Source organism: Pipistrellus hanaki (assembly GCF_964339955.1).
Source record: "Pipistrellus hanaki genome assembly, chromosome: 1".
In the NCBI taxonomy this organism is placed as follows: domain Eukaryota; kingdom Metazoa; phylum Chordata; class Mammalia; order Chiroptera; family Vespertilionidae; genus Pipistrellus; species Pipistrellus hanaki.
Genome location: NC_140503.1, coordinates 161794178 through 161817930, shown reverse-complemented (window position 1 = coordinate 161817930; position 23753 = coordinate 161794178). Strand labels below are relative to the sequence as shown.

The window sequence follows — 23753 nt, the reverse complement described above, 5'->3', positions numbered from 1 at the left end:
TGCATATGTGTCTATGTGTGTGTGTTTACATATTCATACATAAAAAAGAAATAAACATAAGAAAATATGTTTCATCCATTGGTAAATAGAGAAATATGAATTAAAGAAAAACAATTATTGCATAGCCATGTTCATGTTCCATTCCCAGTCAGGGCACATGCCTGGGTTGTGGGTTCGATCCCAAGTAGGGGGCATGCAGAAGGCAGCTGATCAATGATTCTCTCTTATCATTGATGTTTCTATCTCTCTCTCCTTTCTTCTCTGAAATCAATAAAAATATTTTTTAATTATTTTAAGAAAACAACCCAATATTAGAAAAGTGCAAAAAAGAAGTTCATGCTCATATTCTGCTGCCAACAGAATATAATACAATCATTTCAGAAATCAGTTTAGTAATCCATACCAATGGTCTTAAAATCTACAAACATTTTAATTCGGCAATTATACTTCAGAGAACTGTGTTCAAAGACCTGCCTTAAGACCTCGCTCACTATATCACTGGTGACAGCAATAATTCGGAAACAGCCTAATATATGTTTGATTAGATAAATTATGATACAACCATATGGTGGAATACTATGTAGCTATTAAAAGTATGTGGGACACAGATAATAGGGTGCTAAAGGCCTGGAGTGAGGGGTGGGGGCAGACTGGAGAGGGTAAATGGGGGACATATGTAATATTTTCAACAATAAAGAATTATTTTTTAAAAACACAAGTAAATCTTAAAAAAAAAAAAAAAAAAGCATGTGGAAGAAGAGTACTTAATGACATGAAATATGTCCACAATATATTAAAGCCAAATTAAAGCACTACCAACCATATGATCCCATGTTATAAAAGAAAATATGTACATATAAATTTATAACCCTAGATAAGAGTCTAGAAGGACATGTAAAAATCTATATATATAAAAGACTAACAAGCAAGGTGTCCTCTCAGGAGTTCAATCGGGAGACTAGGAGTTCAATTGCTCATTATGATATGTGCTGGCCACCAGGGGGATTCACGGAATGAAGGAAGGCCCCAGCTGGCAGCTAGAAGGCCCCAATTGGCTCTGATCACCAGCCAGGCCTAGGCACCCGACCCATGCATGCATTTTATGCACTGGGCCTCTAGTTAATAATAACAGTAATTATTTCTGGACAGTGGGATTATGAGCTTTTTTTTCCCCCTCCTACTTTAAAGTTTCTACAATGATCAAAAAATAACAAATTTTTTTTTTTAATTAATTTTTCACAGAAAGGATGGGAAAGGGATAGAGAACTAGAAACATCGATGAAAGAGATACATCGACCAGCTGCCTCCTGCACAACCCCCACCGGGGATGTGCCGGCAACCAATGTGCATGCCCTTGACCGGAATCGAACCTGGGACCTTTCAGTCTGCAGATGGACACTCTATCCACTGAGCCAAACCAGTTTCGGCAAAAAAAAATAACAACTATATTTTTTAATTCATCTATCCTGTCTTAAAACCTGTCTTGTGCTGGACTACAATAAGTTAATCTAATAAACCAGTTAATCTATTAATTTGCTGGTTTGTAAAAATAATGTTCTAACTTAGTGAGCTAGTGAACAAGTTTAGAATACTTGGTTGTAAGAGGCAGCAATTAGATTAAGCCAAAAGAGAAATTTTAAAAAGTGGGGCCCCATAAGAATATGGCAGATCCTACAATAAACCATGTGACTGAGTCACAAAGAATTACAGTTTCCAAAAGAAAGAACAATTTTCAGAAATGAGAAGGTTTGCCAGGAAAAAAATAATAGACATCCACCATCCCAGTTAAAGCACAGGTGTCTTCAGTGGGCCATTGAATCATTCGTGTGATGGATTTCCAGCCTGCCTTAGATTGATTGGGTTTTCAGATAGAGTCTAAGGTGGAGGGTTATATGCAGGAGGAATATGGAGTATTCTGGAGAGCTATTCCACCTGTAAGGTAGTGAAGACAGGTCTGGGCAGAGGGGGAAGCTGACCACAGTGCAGATGCAAATGAGATTGATCTCAGCTGACCCTGTGGGAGCTCTGAAGCTAGGATGGTCCTCCAGAGTTGCTCCCAACTGAAGCAAGGGCGGGGGAAAGGCCTTTGTACACTCACATCAGCCAGGAGGAGGCGTAACCTTGGGCAAGGCAGTTCCCTGCAGCAGAGGGTCGATCACAGTGAAGGACGCAGCCATGAGCCTTTGACATCCCCTATTCCCAGCAGCTGGGGATGGGTGTGCCAGCTCTGAAGAGGGGATCGGGGTGAGCTCCACAGTGTCAATGTGGTAGAGCACAGTGATGCCCATTCCACTTCCTTTCCAAAAGCACAATCAGCATACATTTTAAACAATTCAAAGATATAGCAGAAAAAAATAAAACCTAGTGACAAATAAGGGCTGCAAACACAGACCTACTAGGCTCTGAGATCAGAAACAGGAATGTTGGCTACAGCATGGGGCTAGGGCGAGTAAGTCTGGACCCAGGAGATGGTGACTCTGAGTACCACTCTATTCATTGGTAATAAATAAATAAATAAATAAATAAATAAATAAATAACAGAAAACTTAGCTGCCCAATATGTTCAGGACAACCAAAGGCCCACACTCAGTAGGAGTGCAAGTTTGAGTTACCCACCAGGAAAATACATCACAGCTTATTGAAGTACTGGCTGAAAGCAAAGAAAACAGGGAGTTGGTATATATGCATAACTCATACACACAGACATGTGGTGATGGCCAGAGGACTGGGTGGAGGTAAGCAAAGGAAGGCAGGGGAATGGGATTATCTATAATAGTGTCAACACTAAAGGAGAAAAAAAAACAAAAAAAGGTTATAAATACCAACTCTAATCTTATTGACAATTGCATAAACGAGGACTATAGTAGTACACATATTTTTTGTACTTATACTTTTTCCCATTCACCACAAATCCTTTTCTTCCAACCTTACCCCCACCATGGTTTCACTCACTCATAAATTCATTAATAAAACATTTATGAAGGACCTGCCATGGGTTAGAAATTTTCAGGAGAAAAGATAAAGCAATAGGAACAGAGTTCTTCCCTAATGCCTAGGTTTTCACTGTCAATAACTTTATACCACTGCCCAGATTATAAAAGCTTTATGGAAAGACTAAAAATGGTCAATTTCTGAGGTTTCTTTGTGTTCTAAAGGCTGTGAATCTATGACTTCAGACATGAGAAATCAAATTAAGAGAATTCTTATAAAAAAGAGAGACTCAGCCAGAAGGATGGGAGAGGTGCGGTGACTGAGCATTAATCTATGAACCAGGAGGTCATGTTCCATTCCCTGCCAGGGCACATACCTGGGTTGCAGGCTTGACTCCTAGTTGAGGACATGCAGGAGGCAGCCGATCAATGATTCTCTCTCGTCATTGATGTTTCTATCTCTCTCTCTTCCTCTTCCTTCCTCTCTGAAATCTATAAAAATATATAAATTTTTTAAATGAAAGAGAGACCTGTATAGAAAGAAATAATCTATGAAAGGAAAAGACAGAAGCCCTAAGGAACAGCACAGTCTTTCCCCATTAATATTTCACTAGCAGTTGAGTGGGGTCCAGGTAGAGCCAACACTTCCACAGACCCAAACGTGGCCCCACAATGTTAGCCATGTCTCCCCACAGCCCCACTGTGCTCTGCTCAGGAGATCAGTCCCAGAGCTTGGTGCTCGGACCACAGCTTGCCTTACAGGACCCACCTGGGACCTTGGGCGCAGGCCTACACTGTGCCTTTGAAAGTCCAGGTTTCCCAGTGGCAAAGATGGGTGGAGATGGGTGTTTTTGACTCCAGAAAGCCACTCTGAAGATTAATGACTTACGTTTTGCCAAGCATTTGTAAATCCCAGATGAGAGCTGCTCATACAGCTGGCTGCTGCATGATTAGCATTTGCTTTTAAATTGGTTACTCCCACCATATTTCAAAACCCCAAAAAGACCCAGATTAAAGACAATGCCCAGGAGTCCACTGATAGTTTTTAAATTGCCCCTCCCAGAGGCTGATGAGCTGACAGAGACGAAACACTCGATTCAGCACCACCTTTACAGAGACATTGCAACTTCACTTTCAGCTGTGGGATCAAGAGCATAACAGTCACATTTGAGCCAACATCTGATGTCTCCCTTGAGGCCCTGCTGCAGACTGCCACCACACTGTTCCGCTTCTGGAACGTTTCCAGGCTAATAGCAAAATGATTTCTTATGGGACTTTCCGAGGGGAAAGACTGAGTGGAGATTTATCTTGCTATTTAGAAAAATAATTAGTAAATAAGTTTGAGTGATAATCACAGATAATACAAACTGTTTTAATATATGTAGCTTCTAATGATGTATAAATTGATTAGAAACTATACTTACAAACTGATTATCCTTAGATGGAGCAAAGGCTATTTAATATAAAGGAATTCTATATTGTTGCCTACTTTAACACTGATTTTTTTGTTGTTGTTGAGAATTTGAGCAACTTAAACTTTAAAACATAAAGTGCATTAATGCAATAAGAAGGAAATAAAATTATTATACTACTTTTTCCCTGCACAGTATTTTCCACAGCCTTCCCAGCTTTTTAAAGTATATTAAAAGCATCAAAACGAGAAAGAAGTATAATTTATGATGATGTGCCGTGCACAACTCTAGAAGGTTCCCACAGCACCAATGGTACATATTTGGAAGCCAGCTACACAGTGCAATAGAAATCTACATTTGAAAAGTTCCACTGGGGAGAGAATCCAAGATGGCTGCTCGGGTAGACACCTAACCGCAGCAGCACACAACAATTTCAATGGAATACAACGAAAATGTAGAGTGGACATCGCCCAGAGCTACAGGTAGTTGACTGACTGAAAATTCTACAACAAGAAGGAAAGAGAAAACCAGAAGGAAAATCAGAGGAGCTGAAAAAAAGCCTAAGGTACGGAGACATGCTGCGCGCCCGCCCGCACACGAGCACAAAGAGGTCACAGCCGGAGAGGAGGAGAGGGCTGGGTGCTGCCTGGCATTCCCTAGCAGGAAGGAAATAAAAACCCCAGCCTGGGCTGAACCCCCGAACCCGCAGCGCTGAGCCCCAAGTTATGGGCCAGACCCTGGGGACCCAGGCTCTGGCAGGGGGAGACGGGGCTGTGAGGCGGAATCCCAGGCGAGCAGCAAAAAGCAGGGCCCCCGGAGTCGCGCGCACATTGCACGCAGAGAACTGAATGTTGACTCTGATGCTGGATTACCCTAGCCGGAAGGAACAGGGCCTCCGGCGGCGATGAGCCTCAGTCCGGACTGCTCTGAACCCCAGTTCTGGGCCAATCCCTGGGGACCCAGGCTCAAGTAGAGGGAGTCGGGGCTGTGAGCTGGAGTCCTGGGAGAGCGGCGAAAGGCCGAGCCCCCGGAGTTGCGCACATTGCTTGCAAGGGAAGGAATGTTGACTCTGATGCGGGATTGCCCTGGAGGGAAGGAAACGGGAGCCCCAGCTGTGTTGGGCCCCAGTTTCGACTGCTCTGAACCCCAGTCCTGGACCAGACCCTGGGGACCCAGGCTCGAGCAGGGGGAGACGGGGCTGTGAGGCGGAATCCCAGGGGAGTGGCGAAAAGCGGAGCCCCCGGAGTCGCGCGCACTGCGCGCAGAGGACAGTCTGTTGACTCTGATCCTAGACTCCCCTAGCGGGAAAGAGAAAAAAAAAAAGCTCCAGACTGGAGGAATGCGACAGGGAGCAGGAGCCCCTGCCGGACACTGGCCAGCCGGGCGCCGGCAGGGAGCCGGGAGACGGGGCCCCCAGGGGGGGGGGGGGGTGCCCCTGAGCCTTCGACATCTGAGCTCGGGCAACGGAGCCAAGGCCGTGGGCTGCTTCCTGGGCGGCGCCGACCCCGGCAACAGGCTGGAGCAGCCCGGGAGCCCGTGGAGAACAAAGGGGTGCCACAGGCCAACCTGCTGAGCTCCCAGGACAAGGAGGAAGAAACCAAAGAAGTTCTCAATGTGAAGAAATCAAGTGAGAGCAAAAGATAGTAAAATTACTTAAGAAAGAATACAAAGAAGATCTTGAAAAATCAAAGACTAAGTCAGAACTCAACTCACCAGCCAACATTGCAACATATATGCGTTTAAAAAAAAAAAAAAAAAAAAAAAGGACAGAATGTTGGAACAGCGGCGGCCAGGCCTAGAGTGCCCAGGCACAAGGCAGTGGCAACCGGGCCCGGAGCAGCAATGGCCAGGCCCCAGAGCAGCAGCAGCCAGAACCAGAGCAACAACAGCCAGCACTGGAGCAGCCAGACCTGGGGCAGTGGCAGCCAGGCCTGAGGCAGAGGCAGCCAAGCCCAGGGTGGCCAGTCCAGGAACACCCAGACCCAGAGTGGCCGGGCCTGGAGAAGCCGGGCCCAGAGCAGCCGGGTTGGGAGCAGCCAGGCCCAGAACAACAGTAGCCAAGCCCGGAGCATCCAGGCTGGGAGCGGCCAGACTCGGAGCGGCCGGGCCCGGGGCAGCAGCTGCCAGGCTGGGAGCAGCCAGGCCCGGAGCAGCCGGGTCTGGTGTGGCCAAGCCCGGAGCAGCAGCTGCCAGGCTGGGAGCGGCCAGGCCTGGAGCAGCCGGGTCTGGTGCGGCCAGGCCCAAAGCAGCGGCTGCCAGGCTGGGAGCAGCCAGGCCCGGAACAGCCGGGTCGGGTGCGGCCAGGCCTGGAGCAGCAGCTGCAAGGCTGGGAGCGGCCAGGCCCGGAGCAGCAGCTGCCAGGCCCGGAGCAGCCGGGTCTGGTGTGGCCAGGCCCGGAGCAGCAGCTGCCAGGCTGGGAGCGGCCAGGCCCGGAGCAGCCGGGTCAGGTGCGGCCAGGCTCGGAGCAGCGGCTGACAGGCTGGGAGCGGCCAGGCCCGGAGCGGCCGGGCCCGGAGCAGCCGGGCCCAGAGCATCCAGGTCGGGTGCGGCCAGGCCCGGAGCAGCAGCAGCCAAGTCCAGAGCAACTAGGTCGGGAGCGGCAGTGACCAGACCCGGAGCAGCTGGTTGTGGAACAAACCAGAGCAACAGAGGCCAGGCCCGGAGCAGCCAGGCCCAGAACAGCTTGCTCCTCGCCTGCCCCTGCCCCACGGCTGCCTCTCAGACATGGCTGGAAACTTTTGTGGGAACTTGAGGTCTGATGAATCAAGTGATGAAGGCTTAGATCTGGATGTGTTGAGTTAGTATAGGGCTGTGGTGTTGATCTGTGAGTGCCTTGGGTGGGGCCTGGATGAGACTGGTTGACCTATTTGGAAATGTCTTTTGTGTGAAATGTATCATTGGGCATGTGGAGGTATTATTGATATGAGAAAATGCTAAGTAACTGATTTACTATCTGAAAAGGGATTTACTATTGGGGAAAGGGAGGGAGGAAGAGACTGAACATAAACTGCACCTATGGATGAGGACAATGGGGGATGGGGAGTGGGCGGAGGGTGGGGTGGGAACCTGGTGGAGGGGGGAAGAAATGAGGAACCTTTGTAATAATATGAACAATAAAGATTGATTTAAAAAAATAATAATAAAAAAAATAAAAAATAAAAAATAAAAATAAATAAAAAATAAATAAAAAAAAGAAAAGTTCCACTGGCCTGAGGAGTCAGAGTTTTCACAAAAACAGAGCTAACCTTTTGTCCTACAGATAAACTATATTTTAAATGAATAGCTGGTGTGCTCACTTCAGCAGCACATATACTAAAACTGGAATGATACAGAGATTAGCATGGCCCCTGCACAAAGATAACAACCAAATTTGTGAAGCATTCTATATTTTTAACAAATAAATAAATAATAGTAATCATGCATGAAGTAGTCACATGAGTGTTTTTAAACAGTATTGACTATATGCACCAAATATAGAAGCACATTAGGAAAAATGGTGGCTTCATCATAACTTGTTTTAAATTTTCAGTTTTCTTACTATTTGGTTAAGGTCTAAGTGGCTTGAGGAGTAACAATAAGTCCTATAGCCTGTGGCTTCCAGGTTTTCTCAGTTCTTGTCGTTGAGTCTACACTGGAAAAGAAAAAGAAAACCTTAAAGAAGGCCACCCTTTCTCAACATCTTCCTGAATGAATTTCACAAATGACTAGAAGTAATGTTAAATGGTTAGGCCCTCAAAAATTAATTCAAAAATATTCTTTTGGTCAGCTAAAATGGAACGAAGGATTGTCGGTTAGTGGCATTTTCACCATTTAGAAGTATAGCTACATTCACCAAGATACAGAGGCTTGGAGAGTGAGGGTCGAAGCTATGCCTGTTGCAATCTCCATTTTGCTATCTATTCCCAATTAGAGTGCTGGTCCATAAAATAGGTAGGTAGGTGCCAAGGGAGTGACAGATGGAACCAGAATAAGCATACAGTATTAACTAAAAATGTGGCTATTAGGGGACTGGTGGAAGGGACTTGAAACCTAAGAGCCAAATTTCTATTAGCCTAGAAGCCCTGGAAATTAGCCATCTTTTTCTTTTTTTTTTTTTCTTCTTTTTTTTTTTCTTTTTTTTTTGTATATAGAGATATTTTATTGCAGCATTATGTTTAGCAATGAGATTTGAAAAAAATCTAAATATCCTTTTTTTTTTTAACTTGGCAAATCCATATGAAGGAATAAAATGCATTAGTTATTGTAACAAACAAATTTCTTCATGCTCTTATGAAAAAATGCTCTCCAAAACATACTACTAAGTATAAATAGCAACTTTTTAAAATGGTTAGTACAAAATTATTCATTTATTAAGACATAATACATTTGTTGACATACATAGAAACATATCTTCTGCTCAGCGCACTCAGCAAACTGTTATTGTTTAGAGAAAAAAAACAACATCAATAACCTAGGATCTCAGTAATTTTGCTGATTTGTGACTTGTGGTAGAATTTGATAAATAATGGATATTGGTTCAAATCTGGAAGCCAAATAATGTTTGGCCATCACAGGTTTTGTTTAAGTTGAGCAACTATTAAATGAAACTTTATGAGAGTCACATAAGAAATCAGAATTGCAGCGTCTCTATTAAAAATAAGATTTGGCAACAGTAGGCAGGGATTCTGCCTGGCTGGTCATATCTTCAAGCCCATCAAAATACCTATTGACCCTTCTACTTACTTTATCTACCTGGAAATTGTAGGTTTTGGGGTTTTGTTTCTTAGGCTATTTTCACAATCCTTATATTTAATATCTAAAATTCTTGAAACCCTTCTTTGGATTATGATGTGCCACTAGAACCAGTGATAGATCTGCAACATGATGAAGTAAGTTTGTCCGAATGCTCCCAAAAGGGTGTATTCTTTTTTAAGTAAAATAATGGCCACAGTGCCCATCACAATGCACAAGGCACATCATGGAACATCAGTGTTACGCCCAGACTTCATGATCCCCAAGGACCACCAGGGAGCCGAGTCTGATGCAATAAACAAAAGAGCCTTTTCCATGCTAGCATGGGCATTGTCCCACTCACGCTGGCAGCATGGCGGAAGAGAGAGCGAATTTCGCCCAGTCCAGGGGTTTTACTCCGGTCGGTGGTTAGCCTTGGCTAACCCTGATTGTAGCCACCTTTTCTTGAGTATCTACTATATGGCAAGCACATTGCAAACATTATTATTAATATTCATAACAAATCCAAGAGATTGGGATGATTAACCCATTTTACAGTTGAAAAATCAAAGTCAAAGATATTAACTAATGTGCCCAAGTTCATGCAGTTACCACGGTGCAAAAAAAGCATAATGCAAACACAGGCAATTCTGACATCCAAGTCCATGCATCAGACTTCCTCACAAATCCAGTTAACCTGAATGGCATAGCTGCAAACACATCTGTATGCATCCCTATGTGTTTATATTCTTGGTTTGTATTATGGGCACAGTCTTTACAAACAAAAGAACAGAAATTACATAAAATAATGACCATATTTTACACAATACATAGTGAAAGCTGTCATCTGAAAAATCATTTTTGTGTCATTTTCCAGGTGTGATAGTCTGCATGACATAATAGAGACAATCAAGAATAATATCTCTAAACCAATCATAGGCAAAGGATACTGGATCTTGACCAGCTTAGATCAGTGAATCCTTGTTAGGAATGCCCCCCCTAGACTTACTGAATCGGATATTCTGGGAGTGGAGCTCGGCAATCTGTCTTAACAAGCCCTCCAGGTGAGGGTGAAAGTTGGAGAACACTGGCTTAGGATTCAAACAATACTGATTTGACTTCTAGGATGACAGCATGGTCACATCCCTGAGGACACAGGGTGGAAAGTGAACATCTAAATGAATTTGGGGTTCTAAGAACAAGAGAGAGTCTATGACAGCCAGAGAGTCTCTATAAAAAATGCTTTAGGAGGCCCTAGCCAGGTGGCCCGTGGCTCAGGTGCTTGGGCATCACCTCATGCACCAAAGGTTATGGGTTTGATCCCTGGCCAGAGTGCACAGAGGCAACCAATCAATATTTCTCTCCCACATCAATATTCTCTCTCTCTCTCTCTCTCTCTCCCTTTCTCTCTCTCTCTCTCTCTCTCTCTCTCTCTCTCTCTCTCTCTCTCTCTCTCTCTCTCTCTCTGTCTCTGTCTCTCTCACACACACACACACATCCTCAGGTGAGGGGTTTTAATTTCATGCTTCAGCAGATCAGAGAAGGGTTACAGGCCTCAAGGGAAGTAACATGTGACTCAGCCAGAAGAATGGGAGAGCTTCATAGGACCAAAAGGAGCATTTCAAAGAGTGAAAACAAAATGAGAGCAGGAAGTCGCTATCATTCCCTTAGCCCAGAGCCACTTAAATGATTAGGATTCATTTATTACAGATGAAGTAAAAACTCATTTCCCCAAATGTCAGTCTAATACATATAAAAAACCCCAAGCCCCTTCTTTTTCAATTATAAATATGACTAAAGGGGAATTGTAATTTCAAAGTATCTCAATGTGAAGGAAGCAAATAATTCCCTTGAGATTATTTTTCATATTTAGATTAACTTAGTGAGACTTTATATTACCCACACCAGAGTTCCTCTGTTTACCTAAAGTATTATCACTACTTTTTTCAAATGACCAGTACAAGTCTAACAATATCTAGAGTCATATTTTTAACTACTGCTTTGGGATTTTCTGATGTGAACAAAAAATGAACACTAAAATCTAGAAAATAAATAAGTTAAAGACAAGTCACGGGGGTGGGAGGGGGTGACTGAGGGCATATTTGTAACACATAGAATAGGAAAGGAGTTAATATTCATAATCTATAATAAAAAAAAGCTTCTACCAATAAAAAAGAAAAACAACTCAATATAAAAATGAGCAAAGGAAACAAACCAATCATCATTCATTCATTCAACACTTATTCTTTACTTTTTTAAATTCAGTATCATTTGTATCCATCCTTTCTAGTTGTGGCACCTTGAGCAATTTATTTAACCTCTCTCTGTTTTCCCACAAGTCATAGGCAGATAATAATAGTGCCTACTTTATTTTCTATAAATATCAAGATATATAACTGAAGTATAAAAAGGCTCAGAAAATGCTACCTATTGTTATTATTATTAATCAATTAAAAGACAAGCACTATACTAAGCACTAGCAATTCTCAAATAAAGAATAATAAATGGCAAAAACATAGTAAAAGATGCCTATTATCAAATATGCACAAGTTTGTGGGGAAATAGCATTTTAAATCACACATTGAATAAGAGCACCCTCATCAGGCCACAACTAATTTTTTTTATTATTATATTTTATTGATTTTGTACAGAGAGGAAGGGAGAGAGATGCAGAGTTAGAAACATCGCTGAAACTGGTTTGGCTCAGTGGATAGAGCGTCAGTCTGGGGACTGAAAGGTCCCAGGTTCGATTCCGGTCAAGGGCATGTACCTTGGTTGCAGGCACATCCCCAGTAGGGGTTGTGCAGGAGGCAGCTGATCGATGTTTCTCTCTCATCGATGTTTCTAGCTCTCTGTCCCTCTCTCTCCTTTCCTCTCTGTAAAATAATCAATAAAATATATATTTTTTTAAAAAAAGAAACATCGATGAGAGAGAGTCATTGATCAGCTGCCTCTTACACACACACACCCCCCCCCTACTGGGGATATGCCCGCAACCAAGGTACATGCCCTTGACCGGAATCGAACCAGGGACCTTTCAGTCCCCGACGCTCTATCCATTGAGCCAAACCGGTTTAGGCTAATTTTTGAGTTATATTAACAGTGCTGAATGTCACTTAGCTTCCAAGATGAAAAACTTGTGCAAAAATAAGCTAAAATTGCAGTAGCATATACTGGCCATCCCATAATTGCGCCCAAAGTCATCCTACCCAAATCATCATTTAGTAAAGGCAATTCCTAGGCATTGTTTTGTGTGTAGATAAGAAAAAAGAACACTAAAGTCAAAATGTTTTAGGTCAAGCTTTACCACTAACTGTGTAAATGTACTTCTTGATCTTGCCAAAATGAAATGACTTCTCATGCTATATAATTCCAATAAAGATAACAATGATATTTATAATTGCTTTGCATTTTACAAAGTACTATTCTACTTGATCTTAGTGAACAGACTTAGTGAGGGTTATACCCATCTTAGAGATGAGAAAATAGAAGCAAAGAAGTTCATTGACTTACTCCAGGTCACATGGCCCTGGAATGTGAGCATTCCGGGATGGTTCCGAGTAAGCCATTAAAGGTTCTGAATAAATCTGTGAAATGATTCCAGTCCTGATACCTGCCCTACTTTTCTTCCCTCTGTACCTCATCATCCACTGCTTGCATTTTACCACTGGGGAAGAGTGCATCCCATGGTACATGCAAAAACACCAGGAACCTGGTCCAGGTCTGGGGTGAGAGCCAGGATTCTGCATTTTTAACAAGATCCCCGTGATGCTGACTGGCAGACCGCACTTTGAGGAGGAAGGGTTAAGATAATGCTGTATGAGGAGTGTTAATTCACACACGGAATTTTCTAAATTAAAAAAAAAAAAGATTGGATGATGTTTAAGATTACCCAAATTAAGACAATCTCTGAAATCTTTGTTTCCGAGCACTGAACTCTAACCAGTAAGCAAGCAGCTTCATCTGCTGTGTTGGGAAATGGAATTATCACACCTCCTTAGCAAAAAAGACAACTGTTATATGCACATAGCTACCCTGAATTGCATTATCTTTTATAGTTTAATAAAAGTAATGATGCTGCTCAGAGGAATGTATGCTGCATTTTTTTTTTTTCCTGGCTACAAATTCATGAGATTCTATTTTCATTTACTTGGCTTATTACTCTTCACATTGCTTTATAAAAACAACTCTACCACCAAGTGGACAACGCAAAAATTAGTTTATATGATACAATATTCAGGCTTCTTCCAATTCCATTCTCCAACCTCAGAGGTTAGTAAAGGGTATTTAACCCCCAGCTAATTAACAGAGCCCAGCAGGACTCACTTCTTGAAGATGGACAACCTCAAAAGATAAGCCACATTAAAGAATCATTTTCCAGGACCGTTTAAACAATAGAATAGAATGGACACTGCAATCAGGAAATATCTAACAACAGGTAAATATCTCCTCCATGGACACCAATGATTAGAACACTTGGTTAAAGAGGTTTTCTAACGCATATACTCATGCTAAGGATTAATTCACAACCACAGATCTTGAACAATGAAAGCAATAATGTTTTCACTGCTTTTATCCTGGGTTTTTATAATTCAACTAGAGGCCCAGTGCACTCGGGGGGGGGTCCCTCAGCCTAGCCTGCACCCTCTCACAATCCAGGACCCCTCGGGTAGAGTCCCTAGGCCTGGCCTGAGATCAGGACCTATCGGGGCTTTCCTTTCCCTGGCTGCAGGCAGCTGGCCCTACCCCCACTGCTGCCACTGCTTGCCATCTGTGCAGCGCTGTCCCCCTCCCCTGCCACTGGTGGCCTCCTGCAGGCGACAGGCATGGGGTGCAATGGCTTGGCTGGCCTGAGCCTCCCTCTGCAGGGTGGTCACTAGCCAGCTGCACACCTGCCACAGAGTCGTGGCCAGTGGTTTGGGCCTCCCTCTTTCTTTGCTGGGGGATGAGGCCAGCCCTGTAAGGGGCCATCTGCCTACCTGATAACCCCTAACTGCTGGCCTGTCTACCTGATCACCCCTACCCACTGGTCTGCCTTCCTGATTGCCCCTAACTATTCTGCCTGCCTGCCTGATCACCCCTAACCACTTGCTTGGGGGTGGAGGGGCCATCTGTCTACCTGATGCCCCAAACCACTGGTCTGCCTACCTGGTTACCCCTAACTGCTGGTCTGCCTACATGATCACCCCTAACCACTGGCCAGCCTACCTAATCACCCCTAACCACTTGCCTACCTGATCACCCCTAACCACTCTGCCTGCCTGCCTGATTGTACCTAACTGCTTGCTTGGGAGCAGGGCCAGCCCAGCGAGGGGCCGTGGTGATTCTGGTCTCTGGTCATTCCAGTTGTATACTTATGGTGGCTGGCCTTTTATTATATAGAATGTTAGCCTTCACTTCCTGCTTGCATAGAATCTCAAGATTAACCATAAGTGAGAGCTTAGGACCTTCTGAGGTCTTTCCTAAGCATGCTCAAAGCTCTTCCATGTACTACAGTGGTCGGCAAACTGAGGCTCTGGAGCCACATGTGGCTCTTTGGCCCCTAGAGATTTTAGCAAAGGCCAACTTAGGAGTACCCTAATTAAGTTAATAACAATGTACCTACCTATACAGTTTAAGTTTAAAAAATTTGGCTCTCAAAAGAAATTTCAATCGTTGTACTGTTGATATTTGGCTCTGTCGACTAATGAGTTTGCCGACCACTGTACTAGTACATGGCCTTCTAAATTACCAGGAAAATGTCAGAGCTTTTCAAAGTACCATGGACAGTGCATTTTAACCTTTTAACCTTTTTGTTAGTCTACTGTTTGCCCCAACTGTCATCCATCACCTGAGGCATCTGCAAAGTTAAAACCTTGCCTTAATTGTGTTTGACAATGCCCACCATTGTGGGGAGAAGTGTTTTTTTTTAGCAGTGAATGAACTCTGAGTTAGCATTGTAAATGAAGTCTTCCAGAGATCCACTAGACAGGTCAGATAATGACAATTCTATGAGAATGAGGTTTTTGAAAGAATTCCAAATACATTCTGCCCCCTCTGGCGGTTGCCAAGCTGTCCCAGGACTGTGCACTACTATTTTTTTAAAACTATCACATAGCTGGAAAGAGGGGAGGGAGGGAAACTAGAGCAAATAAAAATGCTACAGAGCTCACTGTTCTTAGTAAGATTCAGCCATTTTTCTTGAATAAATGATTCCTGAGTTATTGTATGTCTCTGGATAACCTCTACAGTCTGACAAATTCGAAAAATGTTGCCAGTTTTTTCTTTTAAAAAACAAATATTGCCAAAACCGGTTTGGCTCAGTGGATAGAGCATCGGCCTGCAGACTGAAGGGTCCCGGGTTCGATTCCGGTCAAGGGCATGTACCTTGGTTGCGGGCACATCCCCAGTAGGGGGTGTGCAAGAGGCAACTGATTGATGATTCTCTCTCATCAATGTTTCTGACTCTCTAACCCTCTCTCTTCCTCTCTGTGAAAAATCAATAAAATATATATATTTAAAAATATATATATATATATATTTTTATTGATTTCAGAGAGGAAAGGAGAGGAAGAGAGAGATAGAAACATCAGTGATCAGAGAGAATCATAGATCAGCTGCCTCCTGCCCACCCCACACTCAGGATTGAACCCATAACCCAAGCATGTGCCCTGACCAGGAATCCAACTGTAACCTTCAGGTTCATAGGTCAATGCTCAACCTGTGAGCCATGCTGGCTGAGCATGTTGCCAATTTTTTTCATTGCTCTTATGGAGGAGAAAACTTTTGGAGTTCCTTTTATCTGCCAAAGGATATTCTTGCATAACCTTTCTTAAACCAAAAATAATGAAAACCATGGCTAAGTGCAAAAGCAGTAGTAGCCAGACAGCAGCAGCATGGAAATGGAGAGTTAGGAGTTGTGGAACAATAAAGACATAACAAAGAGCCTGTGTCTTCTGTGAAATTGCCCCGTAAGGCCCATTCAGAACATCCACTAAATTCTAGCACCTCTTCATCCTCCTTTAATTAAAACTGCTCTTCCTTAAACACTAGCACCAAGATAAATGAGAGTAAGCTAATTCAATCTTATCGATTCCCTGTTTTGTTTAATCACTACAGTTACCATTTTGTTTAAGTACTATAGGTTGTTTCCTACTATTTCTATTTCAAATACACCTTGACTCGGTTATAACATTTCTGCAGAGAAATGTACTCTACATTACAAACAATCACCTTATAAAATTTTTAAACCCAACAATTTGTTAACAAAGAATTAGCTATATGTAATCAATGGCAAAACCAATATTGTAAAAAAATAAGTGGCATAAGTCTACTTCTGTAGAAAGTAACACTTAAACTGGATTTTGAAGGATAAAAGAGGAATTAGGAGAATATGAGAAAGATAATATCACCAAAAGCTTCCAGTTTGGAATAAGCATAATATCTCAGATCAGTGAGCAGACTAATTAGCTATAGCAATGATTAATATGAGGAGGATTAGAAGGTTAAAGTTAGGGAGATACCTAGGTTGGAAAAGACAATAGAAAATGTTAAGCATCAGACCCAGAATTTTGGACTTGACTTGTAGGACAAAGGTTCACAACCATTTTCTCTCCTCCAATTCACTTGAGAAATGCAATCACCCCCAGGAATATCAATGTTTTACAATTCAAAAGATCCTCAATTCTGGAGATGAAGTGGTAAGAATCGTATTAGAATCTCAAGGGGAGAGAGGGTGCAGTAAGGGACATGAAAGATTTCAAAAAGCACCACTTGAGATTATAATATTCTCTTCAGCCCTCCACACCTCCCTCAATGGGAATGAAAAGCCACAGGAAACCTCTGAGGAAAATACTGCCTTTTTGAAAGTGCTTCAAGGGCTGTATTTCATGGAGCAATTGCCTAATTTCCTAAACATTAGAGAAGTATATTTCTGTGTTTTTCAAAATGTAATTCATAGAATATTCATCTCCACAATACAATATATAGATGATGCATTATAGAATTATACACCTGAAACATATATAATTTTATTAACTGACTAAAGACCCTATACACAAAGATTCATGAAAGAATGAGCCTTCCTTCTCCTAGATGCTGGCACTACCTTCACTCTGGCCAGAGCCACCTTTCTGCCTTCCCACACTGCCCAAGGGCCTGGAGCGGCTGGGGCACAGTGGAATGCCCCACCCCCAGCTACTCAGTGCCTGTGTATGCAAATTAACTGGCCAATTTTTTGGATTGATTTGCATACTCACTCCTGATTGGCTGATGGGCATCACAAAGGTATGGTCAATTTGCATCTAAATCTTTTATTAGTGTAGATGTCACCTCAATAAATTCAATTTAAAAATTTTTTAAATACACATTCCACAGATCTGTTAAAAAGATTCAGTCCACGTAAGTTTGGGAAATCTCACACAGCAAAGACCCTTCTATCAGAGATTCACAAACTATATTAATTAGCTTACTAAAGGATAAAAGAACTCTCACATAGAGAAACCTGTCCAATTTTTTAAACTCGGAGCTTACATACATTTATTTGATCACAGATCTTATTCTCACACAATACTTATCTAATATACTAGAATTAATTCCTAGTTGGTAAACACTGGCCTATATTAACTCCTAGGGGGTTTGGGATACGTCAGATGTGGTTCAGTACCTGCCATAGATCTTATACAAGACAATAACACAGGAAGTGGCTTTGTCCCTGCACTCTAGAAAACCCACTCCCTACAGCCCATCCTACCCAGTCTCATTTGCCTCTTAAGTTCCTCATGCAGAGAAGAACCCAGCCCCAGCCCTCTCTCCCACCCTTCAAACCCCCTCTTGACTCCCCCGTCCCATCCCGCCCTGCTTTATTCAGTGGGATAATGAATCAAGTGTCCTAGTTCCTCAATGTTTTTCTGAGACTCTCACCAAAGTCCATCCCCTGATTGAGCTAAGTAACTGAGCTGGCTAAAAGAGAAACCAGCCTGGAAAAGGTGATGGCACTTGTGGGCCTTCCTGTGGAAAGAGTGGTGAAAAGCTGCTGAGAGGGGACAAAAGATGAGACTAGGCCTGTCTGTGCCCGAATGAATCAGAAAAGAAAACAAGGCAGATGAGAATGAAAATGAGGAATGACCTTCCTCCTATTTCCAATTTCCTTCCTCTGTAAAAATTGAGTGGCCTTTTTAAATTCTTCCCAGCACAGCTGTAGTCAGCTCTTTCTCTCTCTCTTTCTCTCTCTCTCTCTCTTTTTTTTTTTTAATTGAAGGCTTTCTCTTTCAAAGCTGTGCTTTGTGCTCCCTCTGCTGGCCCTGACATAGCAATTAGATCTAAAACCAAGAGTATGTGTTACTGTGGCCTGCAGTGATGTTTGCCATCGACATATCCTCTCTTAAACTTCCTGCACTTCCTAGTAAAGATGAGAATTCAGCTTCTTTTCTATTAGCAACAACAAAAGAAAAGGAAGGTGGGAAGGAAATGCTTAAATAAATTGTTGTACTTCATACTCTCAAACACAGCCACCTAAGCTGTGTCTACTGCGTGTGAGGTGTCGGGGATAAAAATACTGGTAATAGCCGAAACCGGTTTGGCTCAGTGGATAGAGCGTCGGCCTGCAGACTGAAGGGTCCCAGGTTCGATTCCGGTCAAGGGCATGTACCTTGGTTGCGGGCACATCCCCAGTGGGGAGTGTGCAGGAGGCAGGTGAATCGATGTTTCTAACTCTCTATCCCTCTCTCTTCCTCTCTATAAAAAAATCAATAAAATATATTTTTTTAAAAATACTGGTAATACTTGGCCTCTGCTCTCAGGAAACTTACAAGTTAGAGAGAAGAGACTAATATATAACACACATCTCAGAATGAAAGATTTTAGAAAGTTTCTCTCACATGTGCCTGGAATGATGATTCAAATATGTTCATTGAATCTGTAACAAGGCATCTCACACTCTCTGCTCCGCTATTTAATAAACAGAAGGTGCACTGCAATCTATTGTATAACAAGGCCAAGCTGTGCTTTCCTAAATGTAAACCATATTAGATAGATTTGATCACATGACAATATGGATTCATAATGATCTTAATAGTCAAGCATTATGAAATACCTACTGAGAGTAGTTATAATAAGATTTATGTATGTTAGTTCATTTTATGAATTTGGTTCAGAGGTGAGCCTAAGGAAGAAATGGAGGTTCAGAGTTGCCAAGATTGATCAACTATAAAGTGGCAACCTCAGCATTCAAGCCCAGGTCTGCTTGGCTTCTCATTACACTTCTCTCAGTCATTATGGTTTCCACAAATATCATGGCCACCTGAGGCTGCCCTCCGATTGGTTGCTGAGTATAATGGAAAAGCCTAATATGATAGTCAACAGCAGTATTCTATGTCATGTTCTCACTGAGCAAAGAACTATGTACCCTACGTGAAGCTTCTGGCATTAAGGAGTTTATAATATAAGGAGGCAAGAGCTATATGCAAAATAAATTAAACATAGCTAATAGAGTTTATACATGCCCAAAACAGCCTGTTTGAAAACAATGAGGAACGAATTCCATTATGACCAAGAGTAGCCAAAATACCCTAGAAAAAAAAATTAAGAATTTGTCAAGCCTTTATGAAGAAACCTATAGAGCTTTTATGGAAAGATATAATAAAGAAGGGCTAGAAAAACAACCTAGGTCCTGGATGGGAAGACTCAATATTCTAAAAATATTAATTATCTCCAATTTGTTCAACTCAAAGCAATTTGAGTTATAGTTACTGAATTATTGTGATAGCATAGAAACAGGCATATAAATCAACTCAAAAATCTAATTTACTAAGTATAGGGGGTAATTAAGTCTAAGATAAAATTAATATTTCAAATTAGTGGGAAAAGGATAGTCAATGAATTGTATGAAACAACTGGCTTTCCACCCGAGGAAATACAAATTCCTACCTCACAAAAGACACAAAAACTAATTTCAAGTAGATTAAAGTTTTAAATATCTAATATATATATATATATATATATATATATATATATATATATATATATAAAATAAGTAAATATTTTTATCTGAGGCTAGGAAAGGTAGCCTTGCCAAAAATGACAGTAAAGTCCAATATCATTAAAAAATATCATGTTTGTCTAGGTAAGAAGCAAAAATGTCTGCAAAAGGATTTTTTTAAAAATGAAAAGAAAACAAGCTTCAGAGGAAACATTTGAAAAATATACCATAGTCAGCCGAAACCGGTTTGGCTCAGTGATAGAGCGTCAGCCTGAGGACTGAAAGGTCCCGGGTTCGATTCCGGTCAAGGGCATGTACCTTGGTTGTGGGCGCATCCCCCGTGGGGGGTGAGCAGGAGGAGGCTGGTCGATGTTTCTCTCTCATCGACATTTCTAGCTCTCTATCTCTCTCCCTTCCTCTCTGTAAAAAAAAAATCAATAATATATATATATACACACACATACACCATAGTCAGAGAAAAAAACCTGTATTATAAAAGCCAACTTTTACTTATTTATAGGAGACTGTCAATACTTAATAAAACACATCCTGAATTAGTGAGTACTTGAAAGTTTCCAGCTTGTGGAGTATTGACAAACTTTCAAGTAACCACAGAAATAAGATGATTCAAAAATGAGTGACTTTTCTTTCTGAAAAGCTAATCTCTAAAAAGCAATGACAGTAAAATCAGTGAAAATTGTCATGAGGTCTAAAGCAGGTGTCCTCAAACTTTTTAAAGTGGGGGCCAGATCACGGTCCCTCAGAGAACTGGAGGGCCGGACTATATGAACTACTAATCCCTACTGTAACACCTTGGCTGCGCTCACTGCCCAAAAAACCTGGCGGGCAGGATCAGACTCCCCTGGGGGCTGCATGTGGCCCGCGGGCCGTAGTTTGAAGACCCCTGGTCTAAAGACTTGTTTTAAAAGAAATGGGAAATGGTGAAATGTTCCATTTCTCACCTGCTCCATCTTTCAGGTTTTGTCAAACTATCAAGGGAAAGATGGAAATACCTGTGATGTTTTGTACTACCTGCTGTGGTTTTTATTATCCCTTTTGCATAAAAATTAAAAACAAAGAAAATGGAGGAAGAAGACGAGGACAGAGGAGGAAGAAAGGGCAGGGAAAGAAGAAAAAGATTTATCAGCTCTTAATGTTTCAAAATAGATTTTGGAAACTCCCTGAGGAGCGAGTATATGGACAGCAAAAGCCAACATAAACGCCATAAATTCGGAAGAATGCCTGGGGTGATAGGAAGTTCCCAATAGGCTTTCTGGAGTTTCCACAGGCTAAAGGAGGGCAGAGAGTCAGAAGGAAGCAATCCAATTTGCCAGAGTCCCCACTGAAAGGTGAAGTGGATAGACTATAAAGATGAGAAGATGCTCAGTAAATCGGGATTCAAGGGCTGGCTTCCCAGGTGAGGTAAGACCTAAGAGGTGCTCCCCATATGACCACTGAGTGACAGCACACCAGGAGGGCTGAAGCCTGGTGTGTAGGCCAGAGGCCTGAGGTAGCCTCTCCAGGCTCCCAGCGCCTCAGAATGCAACAGAAAGTTTCCTCGCCCCACCAACAGGGCCAAAAAGTGGCCGAGAGAGAACCAGAGCACCTGAGAGGCCTTACAGAGTAGGTAACTGGTGTTGGGAGACAGATAACAAGCATTAGCAGCCGAAACCGGTTTGGCTCAGTGATAGAGCGTCAGTCTACGTACTGAAAGGTCCCAGGTTCGATTCCGGTCAGGGGCATGTACGTAGGTTGCGGGCACATCCCTGGCGGGGGGTGTGCAGGAGGCAGCTGGTCGATGTTTCTCTCTCATTGACGTTTCTAGTTCTCTATCTATCTCCCTTCCTCTCTGTAAGACATCAATAAAATATATTTAAAAAAAAAAAAAACAAGCATTAGCAGCAGATGCCACCTTAGAGAGATGAAAGTCATGAATCAGAAGATTTCCCCCTCCACTAGGTTCCCACACACACATAGATGCTGAAAGAATAAAGCAGAACTGACTACCCTCCATCGTGTGAAGCTGGGACCCCAACACCAGGAATGCCAGCTATCCTAACTTCCAGGACCCCCGCCTGAGTGGACCAATGAAGCTCCAGGAATGCAGCCGAGGTCCAAATTAGGCCATGCAACACATCCTGAATTAGAATACGGTGGTCACTTCCCGACCATTCCCTGGCCAGAATGGCCAGACACTGTCGCCCACGACCCTCACACCACCCCCTAAGCCCACCCAGATAACTAGCCCTATATAGGTATTGTTCTCCGGAGCCGGGTGCTCTCTGTGTCCCGGGCCGCAGGTGGTCATTTGGGGACCCTGGAATCTGAGCATAACAGATGCCACCCCATGTAGAAAGAAGGGAAGGGGATGTCCTGAGTTAACTGAGAAAACCCAACATTAACCAGATTAAGCCTCAGAGATCAGATAAATGGGGCTCAAAGAAAGAAAGAATAATATTATAAATGACAGCTTACATTGGTGTAGGCCTGAGTTTGTGGATTGTGAAACGTGCACCCACCACACAGGATTGTTTTAATGACAAGGTGAAACTGAGACAAGGGAGCTCCCATATACACCTCTCCAACTATCAGGTGCTGGTTATCATTACCACCGTTCACCATTTCATTGCCCAGTCACTCTCCGCTCCACTATTTAATCAACAGCAGGTGCACTGCAATACGACCAAGTTTGTTCTGCTTATTTTTACTGTAAGCAAGAATATGCCAACACATTACCTCCGAATTAACGTATTTCATTTTCCCACATATTAGCAATGTAACCAGAGCTTTTAATTCACCAACCCCACCTGTAGCACAAGGCATTACCTCTAAGCTGATAAGATACATTGATTCAAGGTTTTCTGCATATAGAAGGATAGATGATTCAAGAAGGCATCATTCTCAAGAGCTACAATTCAGGCCAGTTCCAGGCTTGCCTGTTAAACCCAATTTGATTACCCTGGGTTCATATAAACTCAATTTCTACCTGTCCTCACATCCTGCCAGGCCTTTCAGAAAGGCATTGACTGCTTTATTTTTAAAGTTATACTATTTGGAAGCAATGAAGTAATTTTCATTCATGTATTTATCACAAAAAGGGTTGCAATTGCTTATCTATATGCTAAAAATGTGCATATTTAGTTAATTTAAACTTGACAACTCTTCTCATCTTATAGATTAGGGATACTGAGTCTCAAAAAGGTTAAGTTACATTCAAGGCACAGAGTAAAGAGCAATGTCTATATCTGAATCCAAGTTTTATCTGATTTCTTTCCACTCTCCCACAATGCCATACAAATGAAAAGATAATTGCCCAGAAATTCAAGGTCTAGGATAACAAAACTCATTCTACTCTCATCTCCTGCCCACCCACCTATCATAGGCCTTTCCTCTGCCACTCACTTAGCATGCATTCCCTAGCCTTGCCTTACTTCAACCCTTAAGAGCTGTTCCCTCTGCTTAGACTGTCCTAGCTTTCCTTCCCACCTGGAGAATTCCAACCCATCCTTTAAGTCTGAGAGTGACTTGGAAAGCTCTGCTCCCTCTCCCAAGGATTAACTGTCTCCACTCCAGCTTCTGCAGCTTAGTGTCTCTTTCCATTACAGCGCACTCATATATATCACTTGCATATATATCACCTAGATTGGCATTTATCTGCATGTACCTCTGTAACACTTCCAGAATAAGACCTCCTCAGTGAGGCCTGCAACTATGCATAGTTGTTCACCTAAGGCAGTTAGTACA

At 42.5% G+C, this 23753-nt stretch overlaps 1 long non-coding RNA gene across 1 annotated transcript in view; it reads left to right on the top strand.

Annotated features, from left to right (window-relative positions):
- The window catches only part of LOC311622206, a 198209-nt gene that overhangs the window by 118863 nt on the left and 55593 nt on the right, over window positions 1-23753 (top strand). The window lies entirely within an intron of this gene.